This window comes from Sapajus apella, unplaced genomic scaffold, assembly GCF_009761245.1.
Source record: "Sapajus apella isolate SASKATOON/1434 unplaced genomic scaffold, GSC_monkey_1.0 scaffold21, whole genome shotgun sequence".
NCBI classification, from domain to species: Eukaryota; Metazoa; Chordata; class Mammalia; order Primates; family Cebidae; genus Sapajus; species Sapajus apella.
In genome coordinates, this window is record NW_022436961.1 from 11384231 (window position 1) to 11410655 (window position 26425).

Sequence of the window (26425 nt, forward strand, 5' to 3'; positions counted from 1 at the left end):
AAAAAACATACTTTGTGTGACTTCAATTTCATGAAACTTGCTACAGATTTGTTTTATTATTCAGAATGAGGTCTACCTTAATAAATGTAATAATTATTCCATGTGCACTTAAAAAGAATGCCTATTCTATTGTTTTAGAGTAGAGTGTGAAAAACATCAATTATATTCAGCCGATTGGTATTTTTTCTTTAGCTTTTCTTTATCAAGGCAAATTTTCTGTTTACTAGTTCTGTAAATTTCCGAGAAAGCATTGTTGAATTTTCCAAGTATAATTGTGACTATAACTGTCTTTTCATTTTTGTCAGTTTTTACTTCACGTATTTTGAAGCTCTGCTGTTTACTACAGACATGCTCAAAGTTGTTATGTCTTCTTGGTAAATTGCTCTTTTTATTATTATTTAATGTTCTCTTTATCCCTAGTCATTTTATTTGCTTTGAAGTCTGTTTTTTCTAACATTGATACAGTAACCTGAGTATTGTTTTATTTAAGGTTTGCATGGTTTATATTTCCCATCTTTTTACTTTGGTCATAACTTTATCATTATTTTAAAGTGATTTTTTTTGTACATAGTATATTGGTGCATCATATATTTTTCTTTGTTTATTCTGGTAATCATTAGCATTTAAATTGGCCCTTTAGACAACATTTACATTGGATGCAAGTATAAATATCCTTGGATTTAAGTCCACCATTTCATTATTTGTTTTCTGCTTGTTGTTTCTGATTTTTATTCCTCTATTTTAGCTTTTCTGCCTTATTTTGTGTTATTGGATCTTTTTTTAGTATTCCACCTATGTATATCAGGTTTTTCACTTTATCTCTTTGTGTATGTAAAAAAATACTTTGGTGGTTGCTCCAAAGGCTTACAGAATACATGCTTAATTTTCAGGTTGTATTTAGAATCCATATTTAACCTTTTCAAGTAGAAAGTAGGAATCCTACCTACCATCATATAGGTCCCTTTATATTATAATAGATATTTAAATTAAATCTGCATACTAGATGAAAACTCTATCAGCCAATATCATATTTTTGCTTTTGACTGTGATGTGTTTTAAATAACTCAAGAAAAGAATAATATGTATTATATTTATTTATATAGTTACCATTTCCGTTGTTCTTTCATGAAACTTGCTCTGTAGTTTATTTTCTTATGTGTGAAGAATTTCTTCAGCAGACTTTTTAGAGGGTGTTTTTGGTTTTTCGTTGTCTTATTTTGTTTTTAATATGAGAATGCTTTTATTTCGCCTTAACTCCTGAAGGAGGTTTTTATTGGATACAATATTTTTACCTGACAGTTCTTTTCTTCCAGCATTTAAAAAATGTTGGTTGATTTCTTTTTACCTTCTGTGAAATCTGACAAGAAAGTTGAAGTTATTTAAATAGATTTTTCTCCACAAGGAATATATCACTTTTTTCAGGCTTTTTTTTTTTTCCAGATTTCTCTTTGTCTTTAGTTTTCAGCAGTTAGATTATGATATCTTTGGGTGTGTATTTATTTGTTTTTATTTTGAGTTTGCTGAGGTCCTTGAATCTGTAGCTATATGTGATTTGGCAAATTTGGGATGTTTCAGCCATTATTTCTTCAAACGTAGAGTGTTTATATATGTTTGTTTACATGTTCATACATACACACATATATTGCACTCTTTCTACCCTCCTGGATTTTCAAGGGCATAAATATTAGACTTTTTTGTATTGTCCTGCAGGTTCCTGAAGTTATGCCCATTTTTTGAAATCATGTTTCTCTGGGTTTTCCATATGAAATAATTTCTATCAATCTATCTTCAAATTCACAGATTCTTCCTCTGTCACTTTCATGGAGCCTGTCAATGAGTTTTTTTTTTAATTCAGTTATTGTGTTTTTCAGTGTCTATATATCTTTTATTACTTTGTTGAGACTTTCTTCCTTTCAATTCACTTAAAGAGATTTGCCCTTACTTATCGGAACATTTTAAAGTGATTTGCCCTTACTCACTGGAACATTTTAATAACAGCTGCTTTAGGGTCAGTCAGGTAATTCCAAAATCTGTCATTTCAGTGTCAATATATGTTGGGATTTCCAATGCAAGTTGAAATTTTCCTAGTTCATCATATGCTAAGCAACCTTTCATTGTATGGTTGACATATTGATTATTATATTATGAGACTCTAAGTCTTGTATTTTTTTAAAAAAATTTTATGTCTTGCTCTATCACCCAAGCTGGAGTGCAGTGATGTGATCATAGCTCACTGCCACCTTGAAATCCCCAAGTGATCCTCCCATCTCAACCTCCCTAGCAGCTGTGACTACAGGAACATGCCACAATGCCCAGCTTTTTATGTTTTTCTTTTTTTCTAGCAATCTGGTCTCACTGTTGGCCAGGGTGGTCTCAAACGTCTGGCCTCAAGCAATCCTCCTGCTTTGCCCTTTCAAAATGCTTGGATTATAAGCATGAGCCACCATGCCCAGTCTCTAAGTTTTGTTTTAATTCAATTGAGAATGTTAATTATTTTTTAATCAGACAATTGACCCAAAGGATTATGTCCGCAAGTTCTGACCAGCTTTCTCTTTTTTGTTTTCATCTTTATTTTAATATTATTTCCATTTTCAAAGTCTTTTGAGCACTATTTAGATATATCTTGTGTGTTGTATCACACAATAGCCTGTCTGGAATCTGGGCAATGATATATCAAAGTTTACTTTTCAAAGTCTTCAGTATCCTACCGAGGACCAAATATATTCATGTACAATTTGGGATTGAGCCCAGGCATTAGTAAATACCACTTTATGGGGTTGGTCTCCTGAGGTTTTCTTTCTCTACAGTCTCTCTGGTACTTTTGGTTACCTGTGGATCCTCTTTCCAATTCTCTAGCCAGAAAATGGTAGCTTTATTCATTCTTTTCTGTAACACCGTCTTGTGACTGTACCCATGTCGGAGGCCAAGCAGGAAGACACAGAAAGAGAAAAGCCCTTTATGCTCCTTATCTTCGACCAACTTTCTCGTCCTGAGAGCTTTAGGAACCTGGGGACCCTCCTCTGCTGTCACTGTCACTGTCCCTACTGGGTGAAGCTCCTTCTGTCTGTATTGATGTCTGCTTCTGAGCTTCCCAAGTCAAAGCTGGGTTCCTCCAGAGGAAAAACATGGTAAATTCACTCCTGGTTTTGTTTTATTTTCAGGTCTGGTCTTTCTCAACCCATCTGCTATAATTTACTTTTCAGAGTCCTTGAAAATAAAATTCATGTGTTTTGTCCAGGTTTGATAGTTGTATTCAGTAGGACAGACAGGACTTGGTCTGTTTACTCTATCTTATTCAAAGCTGGAACCTCACTAAAGCATTTTGAACAGGGTAAATACCATAATAAATGTAGTAATTAAGAAGGGAAAATCTTGTTGTATGTAAGTTGTCACTGACTGAACAAAAAGAGACTAAAGAGAGGCAAATAAATTTTAGCCTTTTGTTGTTAACTTCACCCATGATAAGCTTCTACTTGTCATTTTTCTACAAAAATAATTAGATAACCAGCTTCTAAATAACTGAGTTATCTATATTATAAAAGACTTTTTAACATTGGGAAATTAATCTGGGATGCTACACATCATCAGATATCAGAAATTTTTCAGATAATCATTCATGTAGATACCAAAATAATATAAGAACAGCAATAGTAAGAAGGGAATTCAATTTTTAAGGCTCCTGTTTTTAATCAAAAAAAATTTTTTTTTGCATTTATCCATCACTATTTTCTAAATAAAGCTTAGTGCTACTGAAAGCTCAGAAGAACTTTTAGTGCTAAAATAATTCACCCCTGAAAAAAATCTTGGTACTTTAAGCTTAAACCTTAAATTCTAGTTCTGAATTTTAGGCTTCTATATATACACGCATGACAAGACAAACATGTTTTTAAAAGCCTGCCAAACGAGATTAATCTTTTGTTTCCAATCTGACAAAGGACATAACATATAATGACCAACAGCAAGAGAAACATCAGGCATTGTGCATACAGCCAACATCTCCTTCAATTGCACAGACATTCACATGCCAGGCTTACCTAAGTCACAAGTTGACAATATTTAACTTTGTAAAACACAATAATGTGCTTTGAATTCCACTAAAGTAATTTTAAAATTTAGATTACCCATTCCTTGAGTAGTTATTTATGAGAATTTAAATTAAAACACATATAGATAAATAGTTGCTCAGGTAATAAACTAGGATCTAGAACTTCTAAGGTCATTTGTAAAATTGTTAGGGTGTTTTGAAATCTATTGGCATCATGAGAATGATGATGGAGAGACTTTATTTTCCTCCCAGACCAGAATATCTTTATTGTGAACTCAGTAAGGGCAAGGACCAGGTGGTAAGCATGAATAAAGTCATGACTAGAAAAAGTCTGTTTTTTGTTTGTTTTTTGTTTCTGAGACAGGATCTGGCTCTATCACCCAGGCTGGAGTGCAGTGGCGTGACCATGGCTCACTGCAGCCTTGAACTCCTGGGCTCAAGCAATCCTCCCACATTAACCCCAAGTAGCTTGAACTATATTTACACACCACCATGCCTGGCTAATTTTTTTTTTTTTCTATTTTGTAGAGATAAGGTCTTGCTTTGTGGCCCAGGCTGTTCTCGAGCTCCTGGTCTCAAGTGATTCTCCTGCCTTGGCTTCCCAAAGCACTGGAATTACAGGCATGAACCACTGCGCTCAGCATTGACAGTCTAGTTTTCATCCCTGATGAGGCATTGAAGTTAAGATCAGTGCATGGGCCAGAGAAGGTACTCGATAATGTTTGTTAAATTCAATAACTTTCTTAAACGTTTGTTTAATTTCTGACAAGCCCCCATATTGATAACGTGCATCAGCATAGCCTCTCTATTCCATCTTTTATCATAAACCCTGGAAATAGTAAACATTCACATTTACTGCAAGAACTGTGCTCAAAACGAAACACAAAATAACACCTCTGTGTTTCCATTTTTCCAATTATCTGAGAGTTGTGTGATAAAGTATCTGAGAGACTAAGCAAACATACCTAGTGATTTTTCCATTGCCTACTCCTCTACTGTCCCTATGAACTAAAGCAAAATCTAATGACAGGTTAAGTTATTTGAGACCAACACTAGAATAACAATCATAGGCTAACATATAAAAGAGGAAGAAAAGATTAAGCATCTGGTGAATGAATACTACAAGTCAACAAATATCCTATTTGTTTTATGTACAGTATCTGATTTATTCCTCATAGTAAGCCTGTGGATTATTATCAACACAATTCTACAAATAAAGATACTGAGACTTAGACAAGATAAAAAGAAATTAAATAAGAAAGAATTTGTCCACTTTTAGTTTTATAGCTGCAATTATAACACAAAGCCAAAATGAACGTCCCAGAATTTGACGATGCTTTGTGAATATAACTATACAGTTCTAGCTTACTTGCTCGATCAGTGTTCAATGTAAAGACACATTTTTAGATGTGATTTTTTTTTTCCTTTTTCTGAGAGGATCCAGATCACTTTTGCAATGCTGCCCAGAACAGAAGAAAGATGCACTTGGACAGAGGTTTCCAGGGACAGCATTCCTCTTTCACGCAAGCAAAATGAATCTGAACAACAGGTGGGGCTAGTTTCCTTTACAAAAGACCGTGGGAAGAAACAAATTCTCTCTGCAAGCCTGACTGCTTGGAAGAACACCAAGCCCCATCACAGCCCTCAGTCTTAGTAACAACAATACAAGCTCCCAGACTTCACATTCTTTCAAAGTCTATACTGAATCAAAATTTCAAAACTTGGGAGCATATTTTTAAAAACAGAGGACTATACAGGAATAATTGATGATAACTATAAACCCTTTCTAAATATTCCCTATTTCCTCCATTCTATTAGAAAGCAAAATAAAATAAAATAAGAAACAAACAGAAACAGTTATTGCCATGACATGTAATTTCATGTCACTTGTTCATTCAGTTCTGTTTCTTGCATTGTCTGCAACAGAAACTCAAACTGAACCTTCAGCTGAAATGGTCAGATAGAAGCAGCTCCAGTCTGCGGCTCCCACCAAGGAGAATGAAAACAGCGAGTGAATTCTGCCTCTTCAATTGAGGTGCCCAGTTTCTCTCATTGAGACTGACTAGATGGTTGGCATAACCCACAGACAAGGAGGAAAAAAAGCAAGGTGGAGCGAGGGTCCACCCAGGGCCTGCACAAGGCAACAGGAGCTCCCTCCCCAAGCCAAGGGAGGTGGTGAGGAATTGTGCTATCCTGCTGTGAAAACCAGGGTTTTCCCACAGATCTCTGCAACCTGCAGATCAGGAGGTCCCCTTGTGATCCCACACCACCAGTGTCTTGGGTCCAAAGCACAGAGCTGTGCAGACCCACAGCGGCTGCTCAGGTGGACGGCTACTTGGGCAGATACTGAGACACAGGAGTTTTTGCATACTTGGGAACTCTGGTGAGGCAGGAGATCCATCCACTCCCACGGGAAGCGGCTGAACCTAGAAAGCCAACCAGCCTTACTCAGCGGGTCCCACTCCCATGGAACCCCTCAAATTAAAAACCACTGGCTTGGAATCTTTGCCAGCCAGTGTAGTATGTTGGAGGCTGACTAAGAACACCGAGTTTGGTGGAGGAAGGGGTGGCTACCACCACTGCTGCCCCAGTGAGCAGTTTTCCCCTGCTCAGATTGGAAATGAAGGAGATAGAGACACAAAAATCCCTTAAAATAATCAATGAATCCAGGAGCTGGTTTTTAAAAAATTAACTAAAAATATACCACTAGCTAGACTAATAAAGAAGAAAAGAGACAAGAATCAAATAGAACAATAAAAATGATAAAGGAGATATCACCCCTGACCCCACAAAAATACATACAATCATCAGAGAATACTATAAACACCTCTATGCAAAAAAACTAGAAGATCCAAAAGAAATGGATTAATTCCTGGATACATACACCCTCCCAAGACCGAACTAAGGAGAAGTTGAATTCTTAAGTAGACCAATAACAAGCTCTGAAATTGAGGCAGTAATAAATAGCCTACCAACAAAAAAATGTCTGGGAACAGACGGATCTACAGCTGAATTCTATCAAAGGTACAATGAGGAGCTTATACACTTTCTTCTGAAACTATTCCAAACAATTGAAGAAGAAAAACTCCTCCCTAACTCATTTTATGAGGCCAGCATCATCCTGATACCAAAACCTGGTAGAGATACAACGAAAAAAGAAAACTTCATGACAATATCCCTGATGATCATTGATGCAAAAATTCTCAGTATAATACTGGCAAACCAAATCCAACAACACATCAAAGAGTTTATCCACCATGATCAAGTTGGCTTCATTTCTGGGATGCAAGGTGGGTTCAACATATGCAAAGCAATAAACATAATTCATCACATAAACAGAACCAATGACAAAAACCACTTAATACTTCAATAGACACAGAAAAAGGTCTTCAATAAAATTCAACATTTCTTCATGTTAAAAACTCTCAATAAACTAGGTTACGAAGGAAGATACTTCAAAATAATAAGAGCCATTTATGACAAATCTACAGCCAATATCATACTGAATGGGCAAAAGCTGAAAATATTCCCCTTGAAAACCAGCACAAGACAAGGAAGCTGTCTCTCACCACTCCTATTCAACATAATATTCCAAATTCTGGCCAGAGCAATCAGGCAAGAAAAAGAAAGAAATGGTATTCGAATAGGAAGAAAGGAAGTCAAATTGTTTTTGTCTGTAGGTGACATGATCCTACATCTAGAAAACCCCATTGTCTCAGGCCAAAAGATTCTTAAGCAGATAAGCAACTTCAGCTAAGTCTCAGCATACAAAATCAGTGTGCAAAAGTCACAGGAATTTCTATATACAAACAATACACTAGCATAGAGCCAAATAATGAGTAAACTCCCATTCACAATTGCTATAAAGATAATTAAGTATCTAGAAATACAGCAAACAAAGGAAGTGAAGAACCTATTCAAGGAGAACTACAAACCACTGATCAAGGAAATAATAGAGGGCACAAACAGATGGAAAAATATTCCATGATCATGGATAGAAAGAATCAATACTGTGAAAATAGCCATACTACCCAAATTATGGATTCAATGCTATTCCCATTAAGATACAATTGACATTCTTCAGAGAATTAGAAGAAACTACTTTAAAATGTATATGAAACCATAAAAGAGCCCATATAACCAAGACAATCCTAAGCAAAAAAAAAACCAAAGCTGGAGGCATCAGGCTATACATCTATACCACAGGCTACAGTAACCAAAACAGCATGGTACTGGTACAAAAACAGACACATATGCCAATGGAACAGAACAGAGAACTCAGAAACAAGACTGCACATCTACAACTATCTGATCTTCAACAAACGTGACAAAAACAAGCAATGGGGGAAAGGATTCCCTGTTTAATAAATGGCGTTGGAAAAACTGGCTACCCATATGCAGAAAATTGAAACTGTACCCCTTCCTTACATCTTGTGCAAAAACTAACTCAAGATGGAATAAAGGCTTAAATGTAAAACCCAGAGGTATAAAATCTAGGCAATGCCATTTAGGACATAAGCACAGGCAGATATTTCATGACAAAATTTCCAAAAGCAATAGCAACAAAAGCAAAAATTGAGAAATGGGATCTAATTAAACTAAAGAACTTCTGGACAGCAAAAGAAATTATTAGAGTGAACAGGCAACCTATAGAGTGGGAGAAAATTTTTTCAATCTATCCATCTGACAATGGTCTAATATCCAGAATCTACAAAGAACTTAAACACCTTTACAAGAAAAAAAACTAACAACCCAATTAAGAAGTGGGCAAAGGGATGAAAAACTCTTCTCAAAAGAACATATTCATGGCCAGACAGTGGTTTTTGCCTGCAATCCCAGCACTTTGGGAGGCCGAGCTGGGCAGATCACCTGAGGTCAGGAGTTTGAGACTAGCCTGGCTAACAGGGTGAAATCCCATCTCTCTAAAAATACAAAAAATAAAAATAAAAAACTAACCTGGTGTGGTGGCAGGTACCTGTAATCCCAGCTACTTAGGAGGCAGAGGCAGGAGAATTGCTGGAACCTGGGAGGTAGAGGTTGCAGTGAGATGAGATCATACCAATGCACTCTAGCCTGGGGCAACAGATGAAGACCTTGCTTCAAATTAAAAAAAAAAAAAAGAAAGAAAGAAAGAAAGAAAAAGAAAGAAGAGACATTCATGTGGCTAACAAACAACGAATAAATATATGAAAAATGTTCATCGTCACAAATCATTAGAGAAATTAGAGAAATGCAAATCAAAACCACAATGAGATACCATCTCACACCAATTAGAATGGTAATTATTGAAAAATCAAGAAATGACAGGTGCTGGCAAGATAGCAGAAAAATAGGAATGCTTTTACAATTTGTGTGTGGATGTAAAATATTTCAATCATTGTGGAAGCCACTGTGATGATTCTTTAAATATCTAGAACCTGAAATGCCATTTGACCCAGTAATACCATTGTTCGGTATATATCCCCTAAAATATAAATCATTCTATTACAAAGATACACGTGCACGTATGTTCATTGGAGCACTATTCACAATAGCAAAGTCACGGAATTAACCCAAATGCCTATCAATAATACACTGGATAAAGAAAATATGGCACATATACACCATGGAATACTACGCAACCATTAAAAGGAATGAGATCATGTCCTTTTAAGAGACATGGATGGAGCTGGAAGCCATTATCCTCAACAAACTAATGCAGGAACAGAAAACCAAATACCGTATATTCTCACTTATAAGTGGGAGCTGAACAATGAGAACACATGGATGCAGGGAGGCAAACATCACACACTGGGGCATGTCACGGGGGCCAAGGGGAAGGAGATCATCAGGATAAATAGCTAATGCATGCTGGGGTTAAAACCTAGGTGATGGGTTGATATGTGTAGCAAGACACTGTGGCAAACATTTACTTATATAACAAAGGTGCACATCCTGTACCCCAGAACTTAAAAATAAAGTAAAAATTTTTATAAAAGAAATTTGAACATAGTTCATTCATTTAAATATAAAGTAGGTTGCTGCCTACTTATAAATGAAAGTACCACAAAATAGTCCACAGAGACTGCCCTGCCATCATTAGGCATGTGGCTACAAAAAGTAGAAATGGGGAAATAGGCAGTGTGGGAGGGACAGTTGCCAGTGAGGGGAGGGCAGATGGTACCCCTCACATGCAGTGAGCTGCAGGGGCCAAACAACAAAGTGAAGAGTAAGTCTGGAGTGACTGTGCAGCAGCTGCCTGCATCATCCCAGGAGAAGTCTCAATGATATAAACTCAAAATTTAAAGAGCTGGGAAAGGCCACCTACCTACCTTGGGAAAGAGAGATGGGCCTGACGTCCTGGGGCGACCTGGGCACAGAGGGTACTGCCCATGGAGACAGAGCTTGATGACTGATGGTAGTCATGGTAGCAGAAAGCTTATGACAATGTGATGCTAGCACAAGGGGCCTGCACTGATGGCCTAGCTCCAATCAGGCCATGGTACCATCTCCCCAAAGAGACAGCTGCCATGAGGCTACCACTGAAATAACTTGAGAGCCAGAAAGCAGTTCTTCTTCTTGCCTTTAGGGTTTTCTGTGATCCTGCTAGAAGGGCAATACAGAAAAAACAAAATAACTGATCCTCCCAGATGAGTTGACCTGGGGAAATATCTCTCATTGCATTTTGTCAGTATATATGCTGTTTGTTTATTTATGTCTTGGGGGCTTGTATTTTATTTAAAAATATTTTCCTGACTAGAATTTTGTTTTTTTTTTAAAAGGAAAGATGCTTTGAGCATTTTGTTTGGCCCCTCTCCCTGCCTTTGCTCCATGCTTCTAATCCTAAATGATGTTAAAGCATGGCAGACAGATGCTGGGGGCTTTATCCTTCAGTACTGTCAACTCTCATTTGTTTGAGCCACAGACTTTGTGAAGGGGATTAATCAGAAGCAAAGGAAAAAGAATAATTCTGTATATTATCATCCCCAAGTGGAATCTCTAAAGGATGTGGCTCCTTCTGTAGCTGTGAAGTATTCTTTAGTAGGTTTAAAAGAATCATCCTCAGTAGTAAGTCAATATTTTATTTCATATATGAAAGGGGCTGAGAAAGGGGATAGAGTTGAAGAGGTGAGAAAGTTGCTAAAAATAAGATAATCTGTACTTTAGAAACAAGGACAGCATCAGGTTGACTTTAGCATCAGTGTCTGGCCAAAGTCTACTCTTTGTCTGCAGGTTTATTATTAGCCTATGAAGAGCAGAATAGCCATATTCCTACACTGATGGCATTTCTGACATTCTCAAACTTGAATTGTCATCATTTGATCACACAGATCACCATCCTATCAAATCAACCACATAATGCTAACATGCAAGGCTGATCTTAGGATTCAGTGCCACTGTCTGCAAATGTTAACTTTCACATATAAAGTATGACAGATTTAGAGAATGAAGGTCTTCTTACGTGCATTATATTTTGAAATGTATCAATGAGTCATAGTAGAGACATATTTTTATTATTAAGCAGTATAAACTATAACTAGTAATGACTGTGAAAGCTATTGTTATTTTAAAAATATTAAGGAATTTCAATATAAATAAGTAGGAAAATAGAATAATAGTTGTAATGAATATAAAGAGTGTTTTATATAGATATCTTTAAAAAGAAAAATATTTAGAGCCCAGAGATTTTCATTAAATCATAAAATAATAACACGAAATTGAATACCAGATATTAGATTATATAATAGTTTAAAAATTTGTGGTATTTTTTTCACAAGCCAATATTCATAATTTTAAACATGATTATTATTGGGACAAATTCAATTGTTAAGTATTTAATACCATTTAGGTCATCAGGCTTTCAAAAATGTTTTGGCTTAATAATTCTTTACATAGGTAATATTAAATCAAATCAAATGTGGGCTTTAGAAGCCTTAATACAAGTCCTACATAACAAACTACAACCTAACTTAGTACTTAAACAATTTGAAAACCTAGATCAGGAATTTGCCTTTGTAACAAATAGTAAAGTATCAGCCAATCACAGCAGCCTAGCTTCAGCCAATCAACTGTTCTACCATGTTCAAACAAAGCAAAGGCTGAGCTAGCTGTAACCAACCAGCTATCTCTGAACTTCACCTCCTGTCCTGTACCTCTTTTCCATTTTCTGTCCATAAAACATTTCAGACTGCAGCCTGGGAGTTCCTCAGAACCGTTTGGATTCTAAGGGCTGCCCAATTCTGGAATTGCAAGTAAAAGCCAATTAAGATCTTTAAACTAAATGTATTGAAATTTTGTCTCAATAGCAAGAATAAATTAACAATGGCAGAATGTTAACTTTGCAACTCAAAATGTTATTAGGAGAAAAGACTCTAAAATTATGCATAACATTTAAATCACCTTTGACCCAAACATAATTCAGAACACGGGAAGTGAAAAGAACAGTGTTAGAGAAAAATAAGGTATACAAATAATATTTCGTTTTCTTTAATCATATTTGGAAGCAACAGACTTTCATAGAATGACTTAGAAGACATTTTCTAAGATGTGTTAATCAAGGGGAAGCTTTTAACAAAAACCTTGTTAAAATGACTACTGATAGAGATGAATGCCACTTTCAGGAAGTGATGATATTCTTAAATCAGTATACAGAAATTATGAATCCTGATATAAAATTATTTCTGTTCTGGTAAAAAAATGTTTACTAAAAAAATTTTTTAATCACTCATTTAACTACAAATAGGAAGGTTAGTGATGGTATTAAATGTATCAATATCTATTAATACAGCAAATATCTCATGTTCCTCCTTCCACTGCAGGAAAAATCTAGCAATTTATAATCTTGAAAAAATATCCTTCTTGTAGTTTTTGAATGTCTAACTTTTGAAAGTTAATGAATGAAATCATTAATTAAAAACCATAGTTATCAATTTTAGCTATTGTTATTCCAAAACTTCACCTTCGCCAACCCAATATTTATTTTAGCAAAACATTTAACATTCAGTTATTCAGTACACTACTATAAGGTGACCTGAATGTTAATATCAAATGAAAATAAAATAATGCAAAACCCTGAAATGCTCTTAGAAAAATACATAGGCAAAGCTCTTATTACACAGATGAGGAAACTAAGTCCAAAATCAAATACTGAATGGCTGAGCTGATGCCATCATTCAGTTCTTTAATATTCCTGTCCTGCCATTTTAACATTAGGTCACATTTATCCTTACAATCAGAAAATTATTCAAAAAATTCTTAGGGGATTGTAACAAATATTAAAGGGGATTGGACTGCAACCCCTCTCCCATTGCACAAAAAAAAAATATCCTAAAAGACAGAGAAAAGGCTACAGAGTATCTAAGATGAGCTCCCTGCCTTTACCACGCAGCATTCCCCTAGGTTATAGACAAATAGATAGTCCATGAAAGCAATTCAGTTCTCAGACTCTATATTAAGTAAAGAAAACAAACAGTATGGTGACAAGAAAGTCAAGAGGCCACCTACAATATAACCAGCTAAGTTGGCATCTTAGGGACACAGAAGCGTGAGCAAGAAGAAAAGAAAATGCTATGCAACTATAAAATCCTGCTAGATTAGGGGAGGAAGGAGGGAGGGAGGAAGGAAGGGAGGAGAGAGGGAGGGAGGAAGGAAGGAGGGAAGGAAACATTTAAAAATGAAGACTTAGCAAATAAAATATAAAAAATAGGGACACCCAGCTCAATTTGAACTTCATATGAGCAATAAATAAATTTTAGTATACACATTTCCCAACATTCCTTGAGACATCTTTTTCTTTTTTAATATACATATTTTATTGCACTTTAGGTTCTGGGGTACATGTGCAGATCATGCAGTATTGTTGCATAGGTACATACATGGCAATGTGGTTTGCTGCCTCCATTCCCCCTTCACCTATATCTAGCATTTTTCCCCATGTTATCCCTCCCCAACCTCCCCACTACCCGCTGTCCCTCCCTTAGTCTCCCCCAACAGACCCCAGTGTGTGATGCTCCCCTCCCTGTGTCCATGTGTTCTCATTGTTCAACACCTGCCTATGAGTGAGAACATGCAGTGTTTGATTTTCTGTTCTTGTGTCAATTTGCCCATGAGAATATACTTAAAAGAAATATTTACTGTTTGACAAAAATGTCACAAGAAACATAAAACCACTATTCAATCCTACTTAAAACTACTCACAAACTCATAAACCGCTCTACTCAAAACTGCTCATTCTAATGTAATATAATAGAGAAATAGAAGCTTATTGAAACAAAATTCAAAGACAAAATGATAGAATAACAATATTATATGATAAAGGAGATTACTGATCTAAGAGGGAAAAAACTCAAAACAATAGCCTTATGAAACTAATACATAAATTAGGAAAAGAATAGATGCAATTGAAAATTAAGTTACTGATATAGAGAAATGGGGCTTAAGCTAATTACAGTGAAGAAAGATGAACAGATAAGGAGATAAAAGCAATTACAGAAAAGTGAATAGAGACTTTAAACAAAAAAATCCAACTTAATGCTAATAGGCATACCTGAAGTAGAGAATTTAACAAATGAAAAGAAATATTTATTTTGAGAACTATTCCAAGAAATTTCCTGAAGAAAAGCTAAGTAAATCATTAGACTGAAGAAGCACTGTTTCTAGAAAATATCCTATAAAACAAATCCTCAATTTCTAGACCTAACCAAGTTAAACTATTATGTAACTTGGTAACTTAAGTTATTAAGGTAACTTATTTTTAGGCATCTTGGCACTGAAAATTCTATCATCTATATGGTAGACACATTAATTTAATTCAGATTTGTTTTCAGTAAAATTGACTGCAAGAAGAAAATGGAAAATTCTCCACAAGTTCAGGGAAAAAAAATTATAGGAAGGGTATTATATATATGTACCCAAGGTGTGATGAAAGTAAAAAGTAACAAGTAAATATTGTCCAACAGGAAGAAAACTCACAGAAAAGGCCCACTTAAGCTCTTCTTGTGGGGAAAAATAAGCAGAAAACTACTTTATTACAAAATCCAGCCACAGAGATGATTAAGTTAAAAATTCAAGAATGGAAAGTAGCCCAAAGACTGAAGAGTTATGAGCATGGAATCCATTTCACTTTATTACTGGTAGTGGACAACTGGGAAATGCAGTTACCATAGAGAAAGTATATGCTCTAAACTTGGTAAATGTGAACATGATCGATACAACTAATAGAAAGTGGGAGTGGTGAAGCAGGACAAGAGGACCTGTGACTGTGGCAATATCTTCACTTTTATAAGAGGGAGTCAACTGCAAGGTTAACAAAAAAACACTTCCATGTTTTTCAAGTTAACTTTGGGTCTTTTAGGAAAAAATATACCTTAAGGTGAAAATAAAACATTATTTGAGGTCAAAAGTTCCTTCTAAAAGCAAAATTTCACTTGTATCCTTCTGTTAAATTAAGTATCAATTATACTATTATCTGTCTGCCTGCATCAGTGCCTGCCTGTACATCCACCTGTCCGTCAGTTCATCCATCTTGCCATTATTTGATCCAGAAATGTACAAAGAAATATGTCACAGAATTTTATATATCTAAGGCTAATTGTGAGTCTTTCTCTTTGGTTTGAGATTTTTTTTTTTTTACTAGTTTGATGCATTGTTTTAATTGTTTTTAGCAAAACAACACAATGAGTTTTGTAAAAGAAAAAATGTGGGCAAGCAAAAATGACCAGATGGTAAGTCAGATTAATTCTGAAAAGTAGGAATGTGAATTAATTACATTTTAATCTATATATTTCAGCATTTTTTAATATTTACAAAATAAAATGTTCCCTCAACCTCACCAGAGAAATATAAAATGAAAAGTAACATCACCCATCTCCTCCAACATCCCATTCCCATTCTTCAGAAGTAACCACTGTTAATTGTATACTCTTCCTTCTAAAAATTTGATTTGTATGTATTAATATATACATAGACATAGATACAGATTTTTTTTTTATAATTAGAATCCAACAATTCTCAAATTCTTTCTAAACAGGCTGAAAAACAGTATATAAACTAAATTAATTTGCTTACTGCTATTTGTTTTCTCTATACTTTTAGGATCATTTTCACTCACAGTTTCAATGACTTGGCGGAAAGTTTCTTTTGTTTTGTAGGAGATAATACACATATTAAAGAAGATTTTACTTCTTAGTCTTTTGTGAATAACTCTCCATTCAGATTTTCAGTTCTTTCTTGATGTCATGATTCCAAATTTTTTATTCCAACTTTCTGGCTCCCACAGGACTCTCAGAGATGCCAATTTACTATGGTGCTTGGTAAAGATGAAAAATCAAGCTTGAGGTAATTTTAATTTAATAAATTTCCTCTGGCTCCCAAGGCTATTTCCCAGCCATCTTCCAAAATATACAGAGTATAATGTAACATTAGTTCCTCTCATGACAACTCCATGCCAGAGCGAATTAGAACACAGCCAAACACTGTAGCCTTTCTTCCTTCCTCTGCCCTTCCGTTCCCCTTTGAGTGCTATGTGGTTTCCCACCCTGTCCACCACTCAAAACTTAGAATTGTAGTTCCAAGACTTGGGCTCATTTTCATTTATTTTCTTGAACTCAAAGATTCACTTTGCAACTTTCCACTCACTCCCTTTAATACAGCAGTGAAGCTCTTACAGTTTTGCAGAGGAATAAAATATAAGGCTCTAGCTCTTCCAAGTTAAGAAATATATGGAATGGAAGTTTTCAACTGGAATGAAATTACTGTATTAGCCAGGATCACAGAATGCAACAGAAACTGCCTGAGAATCTGCTCAGAGACCACAGTTCAGGCAGGACAGCGAAGCCCAGGATGGAGTCCAAAGAGGACCTGAAAGACCCATGGATAAGAGGTAGCAGCCAATGCAACCTCTTGGCCACATATTGGTAAGTGCCTTCTTCTGCCTCCTGCTGGGAGTTACTTCTATGTTTTGGATCCAAACTAACCCAGCAGTATTCCAGTGCAATCAGGGGAACAGGTGAATGCCAAATCAGTGCTGGCTGCAAGGTCACTCCCTCATAGCTCACGTTGTTCTAGAGAAAGGTTACTACCAATCTGCAGCTATAGTCCTCTGCCAGTCTCTATTTGATCATAATTAAATGAAGCTTGAGAACCCTGGCTCAAGCCTTTTCTTTCTTCCAGAGAAGTCTGCTTGCCGACTTCTCCACTGCCAGGCATTCTCTCCTGCTGCTTTTGGAATCTCAGGACCAATGGTCGTCTGTCTGGGTCAAGGCACCGCTTCCCTCTCCTCAACCTTTCCCCTCACAATCTGGAAAGACTGGAGCTGCTTCTGATTTGCAGTCCCGGCAGCTGGCCACCAGTGGGTTCACCTCAGCCATTAAAATGCCAAGATGAGTTTCTGCAGAAAAGCTGGTGACGCTTTGGCCGGCAGCTGCACGTGGAACAGATGAACTGCTAGCACAATGAAGAGTCGTCCATCATACTCACTTGCAGCTGTTCCCAAGTTTGCTCACTTCCTTTCCTGCAAATTCCATGTTTTTTTTTTTTTTTTTTTTTTTTTGCTGCACTATAAATCAAGTTTCATTCCAATTTTGTGGAATTTGCATTTTTTATATTTTAAAGAAAAACTAGGAAACTCGATGTCTTATAATATCCCTCCACTCTTGGCCATTTCTTGAACTGTGTGGCCAGGAAACCAGAGCAGTGTGATTCAGAAGGAATTGAAGGGAAATGTAAGGTAACATGTGTAAAATTACATTACATAGCTAAAATCAGTTAAATGTTCCAAATGTAAGTTCTAAAGATTCCCTGAGATGGGGTGCAGTTAAGTATCCAAATCACTTGATATACATCATTATGAGTGAATTTCCAACACTGAATATATGCATATAAATATATTGCATATGCATCTCTCAGTAAAGTAAAAGGTATAAAGTGCAAATATACGATAATCCAAAAGGTTGTATTGAAACAAATTTTGAATGCTACACTCCCATGCACATTTAACTGTGAGTCTGTTAAATCTCCTTATCGTTGAGTTATAGAGATAATAGCATTCAGCATAGACTCTGCGGTTCAGAGATTAATTGAATTAAAACAGAATGTTCAAATATTTAGATACTGTGGACTCATGTATTTCATACATGAAATGATTGTACAAGGTACAGTGAAAAAATATATATACAATTATGAGGTCTTGAGCTACAATTACTTTTTATCTAAGTACTAACATTAAACAAGTCCAGTTGATTGTATATGTCATATAAAATGGATTTGTCAATTAATGTGTCAGTAAAATTTCAGGTAAACAATGTCCTATTTACTCTGAATAGTTCCCTCTCACTTGCTGTTAGTAGATTGCATTAGATTTTAAAATAAATTTCTTGTCTTGTAATTTGAATATAATCTTAGACCACGTAAGAGAGCTCTCTGATACTAGATTTACCTTTAAGTATCAAGATTTGAGCATTACAGGTCTATTTGCACATGTGGCTCATGTAAAATAAATTATCTGATTTTTTAAGCTTGGCACAGAGGAAGAAATAAAGGCTCTGGTAACATGACTGACAGACGCGCTGGAAGCAGTACCATCTATGTATTAGGCACATTGATTAATAAATGCTTTCAAGTGAATTAAATTAAGAGTTAGAAGATTTAGGGCACACTCTGACTTAAGCAATAACTCAAGCAAAAAAATTCTCTCTTTACCAAATGTCCACCTCTGAAATTCATAGGGACAATTTTATCCTTTGCATAGAAGACGTAAAGCCCATAAATAACAGTCGTGAGAATAAATACCCTTTAGTATATATGACTAAGAGTTTATAAAGGTATAGTTTAAGACCTGATATAACAACAACAAAATACATGGAAAGTTTCACTTATTATAAAAATGCTCAGGCACAACTCTAGAATAATAGAAAGCCACCAACCACTCCTGCCTCTGACATCCTCCAAATTTCCATTGCTAACTAGGGATATCTGGCAACTAGGTTAATTTACAGGTAAGAAAAAAATCAAAGGAGAAGAGGGAAAGAGGAAAGAAAAAAAATGTTAACCTTATTTTCTCTATGTTGTACAATTAATGAAAATAATACCAATGAATATTCATTTGCATTCTATTTTAAATTGCCTTGTCTCAATAAATACATGTTTATTGCTTTAGAGAAAACAAGTCCATTACCATTTTCAAACTTGAAATTGCATTATATGTTTAAGCTGCCATTTAAGCAGCACTACATTTTCCCATAATTTTGCTGTGGTAAACATTCCAAGTATATTCAAGGTTGATTTTTTTCTTTTAGAATTTTAAATTTAGGGTAAATTTTGTAAATCCATGTGGCCAGATCAAAATAATTTGGGTTAATAAAATATTAAGATTGATAGATACTTTTTTTATGATTCTGAAAGTTTCAAGTGTCTTGCTATGTCTCAAAGTTATATATGTTCACATGTCTGTTTATACATTAGTGTGTGTTTGGTCAATAGAGCTTTTTCAATTTTTTGCAATGCTTTGGATATGACTGGTGTGTTCTCAACAAAACTCAGGTTGAAATTTGATCCCCAGTGTGGTAGCATTTGGAGGTAGAGCCTACTGGGAGGTGTTTGGTTTATGAGGGTGGATCCTTCATGAATGGCTTGGTGTTGTTCTCCTGGTAGTAAATTCTTGCTTTACAAGACTAAATTAGTTATTGAAGAAATGACTTAGTTTCCAACAGAGTGGGTTGTTACAGTGCTAAGATGCCCCTCAAAACTTCCTGTCTCTGCACATGTCTGCATCTTCTTTGACCTTCTCTGTCATGTTATGATGCAGAATAAAAGTCCCTGCCAGAAGTCAGGTGTATGCCCTTGAAATTCTCAGCCTGCAGAACTGTGAACTAAACTTCTTCTCTTTACAAATTACTCAGTTTCAGGTATTCTTTTGTACCAACACCGAACACACAAAGTTACTTTTTCTAGAAAAACAAAAATCAACATTGAATATACTTGGAATGTTTACTATAGCAAAATTATGGCAAAATGTAGTGCTGCTTAAGTGGCAGCTTAAACACATTACACAATTTCAAGTTTGAAAATAGTAATGGAGTAATCCCAGCTACTCAGGAGGCTGAGGCAGGAGAATTGCCTGAACCCAGGAGGCGGAGGTTGCGGTGAGCCAAGATCGCGCCATTGCACTCCAGCTTGGGTAACAAGAGCGAAACTCCGTCCCCCCCCTCCCAAAAAAAAAAGAAAATAGTAATGGACTTGTTTTCTCTAAAGCAATAAACATATATTTATTGAGACAAGGCATTATTCTAGTTGCCTTAAGAGATTCAAAGAAATTTAATACAAATCCATGCTGTTTTTGAATTTATGCTCATAGTGTAGAGTAGAAGAAATTCATATAAAAATTGCTTACATTTTAAATACATGGTAAATCCCAAATAAATTAGTAGATACTAAAGCATTATAATAGTTCATAAGTTACACTTTCCTACCTAACAAATATTTTCTAGAGTTGAAAGTGAAATACAAAGAAATTTTGCAATATAAGTGTTTGCTTTCTAAGCAATAAAATATTTGTTATAAATTATCCTTTTCAACAAGGAAGAATTATGTAGAGGTCAAAGAAATTCAATTAAGTTTGAAATAGCCAAATGTATGTTGTTGTTTTTACAAAATATAAACTATGGTTTGGCTAGAGAATTAATAAGATGATACCACAGACTGACTGCATTTCTGATGTTGGGAACAAGACAAGGATGTACACTAGCACCAATTCCACATTATACTGGAATGAAGCATTGCAATAAAGCAAGAAAAGGAAATAAAATGTATAAAAATAGGCAAGAAAGAATAAAACTATCATTATTCACACATGACATGGTCATAGACAATACAAAAGAAACTATGATGACTAAGAGAAATTAATAAGGTTGCTGGCTAGGCCAACATTCCAAAATTAATTGTATTTCATATCTATGAATTTCATACAATAGTAATAAAAATTAGAGTGAAATAAAAATACCATTTAGCATAGCATCAAAAACAAATACTTAGGAATAAATCTAATGAAACATGCATAAGATATCTTTCCAAAATAGAAAATGTTAGTGAAATAAATGAGCTAACTAAATGCAGATATAAAGAACTTGATATATTGTTAAGATGTCAATTTCCAACAAACTCATCCCTGGGTTTAATGCAAAAGCATTCAAAAAACCCAGCAGATTTTTTTTGGTGGGGGGGGAGGGTAGGCATGGGGAAGAGATTGTCAAGCTGATTCCAAATTTATGCAAAAATGGAAATAACCTACAACAACAAAGACAATCTTAAATATGTGCAAAAAGCTGGAGGAGTTTCATAATGAGGAAAGATAACAAAGTAGACCAAATGAGCATAACAGACGGCAGAAATAGACCCGTAGACCCACAGGTAAATGGTTTATGGTATAGCCACTAATGTAAATCAATGAGAGAAAAGGATAGTCTTTTCAGTAAATAGTACTATAGCACTGTTTATCTGGTACTATAGCAACTATGTGGACATAAAAACCTTGATCCCTGTTACATATCATAGTCTAAACACAGAGCTAAAACACCGAGCATCTAGAAGAATAGAATAATAGCTTTGTGGTTTGGGGATAAGCAAAGTTTCAGCAAACACAAAAAAACAAACACAAAAATGGAAATTATAAATTGGGCTCTATCCAAATAAAGAACTTTTGTTCATCAAAAGGCATCATTAAGAAAATGAGTAGGCAAGCCGTAGAGTGGAAAAACATATTTGCAACACACATACATTACAAAGTACCTGTAAGTAGAATGTAAAAAGAACTCTTCCAAATCAACACACAAAAAAGATGAACAAACCAATTTATAAAAAAGGGCAAATATTGGAATAACATCTTCACTAAAAAGATACTCAAACAGCTGAGAGCTTTGAAAATGTGCCAAATGTCATTAGTCATCAAGAATATGCAAATTAAAAACCACAATATAATACCAACTTACTCTACCAGAATGGCTAAAATTAAAAATACTGACATATTAAATGTGGAGCACCTGGAACTCTCATACACTGTAATTGAGAATATAAACCAGTTCAACTATTTTGCAAAAGTCTGGCAGTATCAAGTAAAGCTAAATATACATCTACCTATAGCAATTCCACATCTATCAATATGTATGTCCACCAAAAGACATATACAAGAATGCTTGTATCAACTTAATTTATAACAGCCCCTGGCTAGAATCATACCATAACTCCATCAACATGACAGTGAAAAAACAACATGCTTTTCTGACCAAGAAGGTACCTTCTTTCACTTTTGTTTCCAGGAAGCTCAGAGGCAAGCTGGAAGCTCAAATGCGTCTAAAAACAACATTTAACAGAATACAGAATAACAATAAAGTAAAATACTGACACATAAAAGAAACCAGATGAAAATAAAAAGCATTCTACTCAGAGAAAGAACTAAGATTCAAAGACTACATATTTTCTGCAACAATCTGTTTTTGGCTCATAAACAGACAAAACTAATATAGGGTAGCAGAAGATACTGTAGCTGTTACCTTTAAATATGTCAAACATTTTCAATATGTACTACTTAATATTGGTGCACTTTACTCAATATAAACAACAAATCAGTTAAGAAAAGAAATTCTAAAATGAAAAGATAAAATAATCTACCTTTCAGTTGAACCCTTGGGAAGTGAATAGTTAATCCTCCGATCAAGTAAAAGTTGTTTCCCCTCAATGTTCTTCTAAATTACATTAGACAGAATTATAGGAAGGAACCATAGAAGGAAAGAATAGGGCAATTTAGGTTGAAACACTTTTCAACTTCACTTAGAAGAAACTGAACAATCTATGCATGTGTCTGTGATATTATAAAATATATATTTGGTCTTTGACACCATTTCCTGGCATACAATTCTAAAATGCTTAGAGTCTCCAAAATAATATCTTTTCATATTCTAATGATTTGACTGAAGGCTGACAGCCCCTAGGTCACTTCAGGATGGTGACTGGTCACCAAAAGATGATGAGTGCAGAATTAGAAGGTTGGGATTTTCTGTCTGACCTCCCAACCTCCACGGATGGGAGAGAGGCTGAAAGTTAAGTAGTTCACCAATGACCAATGGTTTAATCAGTCATGCCTTTGTAATGAAGCCTCTGTAAGCACAAAAAAACTAGGTTCTGACAACTTCTGGATAGCCGAATGTGTGGAGATTCCTGGAGGGTGGTGTTCCCAGGGAGGGCATGGGCGTGCCACATCCTTTGCCTCATACCTTTCCTTATGCATCTTTTCATCTGTACTCTTTGTAATATCCTTCACAACAAACCGATTAACCTCTTTTCCTGAGTTCTCTGAGCTACTCTAGCAAATGCATTGAACACAAGAAAGGGTCAGGGAACCCCAATTTATAGCCCATTGGTGAAAAGCACTGGTAAAGCAACGAAGGGCTTTTGACTACCATGTGAAATGAAGGGTGGTCTTGTGGGACTGAGCCTTTAAGCTGTGGGATCTGATGATATCTCCAGCCAGGTTGTGTTGGAATTAAACTGGAGGACACCCAGCTGGTGCCCACTGCAGAATTGACTGATTATTTATTGCTAGTTGGAGTGGAGAAACTGCCACACATTTGGTCACAGAAGTCTCCTGTGTTGATTGTTGTGACGTGAGAGTGAAGGGAAAACAGCTCGTGTTTTTTCCTTTCCGAGTCTACAATACAGAGTATGACTAAACGTATCAAGTCCTAGTGTTGTTTCTATTTGTCCTTCCAAATTGCAAAAATATGCAGAGATAAAGCTTTACTATGTACTTCCTATGTACTTTTTCTAAATCTCAACTGTAAAATGAAGGAAATAGCTAAGATCTTCAGTGCAGAGAGCAGAAGCTAGTCATAAATAGTAATCATGCCAACATTTTCCTCTCTATTTTGATGTTTTAACATCTTCTGAATTAAGATGTTTCTTAGAGTTTGGAATCCTACCAATAGTATTTGTGCTTTTGATGGCATTTCTCTGGGAAATCTTGGAGAGAAATGTAAAATGGGAAATGATGGTATGACTTTTGCAGTGGCTCTGCTGCTGCTGAAGTGTCACTATTAATTGTACAGGCTATGCTCATGCAATAGCTTTTGCTTGGGATCATTTTATTGTTATTACCAAGTTCAGTTACCCACCCCTATCTCCCAAATCCTTTCTTAAAATTGCTATTCATAGAATCAGGCCTTCAATTCAGCTGGTTATCATATCCAACACTTAAATTGGGAATGGAAATGACTGAGAATAAACAATGACAAACTGCATATTTGATGATACAGAGAAAGAGAAATTCTCAAAATGTTTTTTTCTATTACCCTTCTAAGACATTATCAACAAATGAAAGAACACAATTAATTATGTAGTATAAGTTTTGCCATGCTTTAAATGTAAAAAATAATCTGGGCAATACCTTGGAATTTGTTGAAGTAGAATCTGAATTTTGGTCAAAACAGCTTGATAATTATTTTCTAATTATCTTCCTTTAAAAGGTTTAGTGACTTACATATATTTCTTTCTTTCTTGAGATGGAGTTTCACTCTTGTCACTCAGGCTGGAGTGCAGTGGCACAATCTTGGCTCACTGCAACCTCTATCTCCTGGGTTCAAGCGATTCTCCTGCCTCGGCCTCCCAAGCAGCTGGGATTATAGGCCAACTCCAGGCCCAGCTAATTTATTGTATTTTTAATAGAGATGGGGTTTCGCTATGTTGAGCAGGCTGGTCTCAAACTCCTGACATCAGGTGATCTGCCTGCCTTGGCCTCCCAAAGTGTTGAGATTATAGGCGTGAGCTACCGCACTTGGCCATATATAAATATATATGAAACACGCACACACACACACACACACACACACACACACACACACACACACACACTTAAAGGACTAAATTACTCCATGTGGCTCCTGCAGGCAGAATCAAGCAGTTGCAGAGGCCGGTCACAGTGGCACACACCTGTAAGCCCAGCACTTTGGCAAAGCTGAGGCAGGAGGATTGCTTGAGGTGAGAAGTTCTAGAACAGCCGGGGTAATATAGCAAGACCCCATCTCTACAAAAAAATAAAAATAAAGAAGTTGCAGATATATATATATATATATATATATATATATATATATATATATATATATACATACACATCTCCATTTTCTAAATAGACTTTGAGAGGTGTGCTTATACCTCAAACAGGCTGCACCTCAAAGCAAGATCTCCATTGCTTGACATCTGGATGTTATGCCTGCCTATCTGAATGTTTGATATTTTGCATTTGTTTTCCAAGAAAATAGAAGGGTAAGTGTTTCATTTCAGATTGATCTCAATCCATGCCTTCACTTTGACTACAATGTCAAATACAGAATTGTAGAGCTGCTATCAGTGAAGCATTGTTTTTAATTAAATTCTTATATTGTATTTGAAAACATAATGCAAGTCCAGATTAAAATTGACTGATATATTCAAAATATATCAGAATAAAAAAATAAACAAGAGAAAACTTCTACGGTGAGGTAGACCAGGGGTATCCAGCCAGATTCCGTTAGGCTTTTGAAGAGAGATGTAAATTGGCAAAGGACTTATATGAAAATTAGATCAGATAGAGTCAGGACATCACTTATGGAAATGAGTCATGCCTGTTTGTAATTTTTTTGTGATGTTTATTTAGCTTTCTTATGTTTATAAGATTTGATTTGACAACTCTAAGAAATAGAAATTTACGTGTGCACAAATGTCGCCTTCAAGTTGGGGGTTGCGCTACCATGTTATACATCTGTGTATGGATAGTACACCGAATTTGCCAAGGAAATGTCATTGAGTGCATTGTTTACAGAGGAATTCAGCACTGCCTGTAGAATTTAGGGCTAAGAAAAACTTTTTGTTTCCCCTAACAAACTATGATGCTATATACAATGTAATAGTAAAGCTTTTCTATTTGGAGATACCAAACAGGTATCTCCTTTCACTTTGCTTTCCAGGAAGCCCAGAGACAAGCTGGAAGCTCAACTGCATCTAATGGACTTTCTCAATTTTTCCTATTATGATGCTTCTGTTTACATTCAGATACTCCATGGTCGCTGCTCTATTTAGCCCATTTCATCACAGTTTTATTGTTTGGGGGCTTGAGTAAGCTGTCTAAAATCTTTTATGATATGAGTTGGGGAGAAATAATTAATTTGCTGATGAAAGACAGTTAAGAGGCTGTATTGTTTGCTGGAGTTGCCATTACAAGCACTGCAGACTAGGTGGCCTAAACAACAGAAGTTTATCATCTAGAAGTTCTGGGGTCAGAAGGCTAAAATCAAGGTGTTGGCATGGTTGGTCCCTTTTGCATGCTGTGCGGGAGAATCTGTTCGGGCCTCTCTCCTGGCTTCTGGTGGTTTGCTGGCAATC

At 35.7% G+C, this 26425-nt stretch overlaps 1 protein-coding gene and 1 long non-coding RNA gene across 9 annotated transcripts in view; both read right to left on the reverse strand.

The window, feature by feature from the left end:
• The window catches only part of LOC116558158, a 34425-nt gene extending 9324 nt beyond the window's left edge, over nucleotides 1-25101 (reverse strand). The window contains exons 1-2 of one of the 2 annotated variants that reach the window (XR_004271883.1): nucleotides 24998-25101; nucleotides 22685-22758 (exon numbers count right to left, since the gene is read on the reverse strand). This is a non-coding gene — a long non-coding RNA (uncharacterized LOC116558158). Of the gene's footprint in view, nucleotides 1-22684; nucleotides 24561-24997 lie in introns of those variants that run through there. The other variant, XR_004271884.1, reaches the window with a different exon arrangement.
• The window catches only part of NRG1 (neuregulin 1), a 1128933-nt gene that overhangs the window by 731872 nt on the left and 370636 nt on the right, over nucleotides 1-26425 (reverse strand). The gene's annotated exons all lie outside the window — the stretch shown is intronic.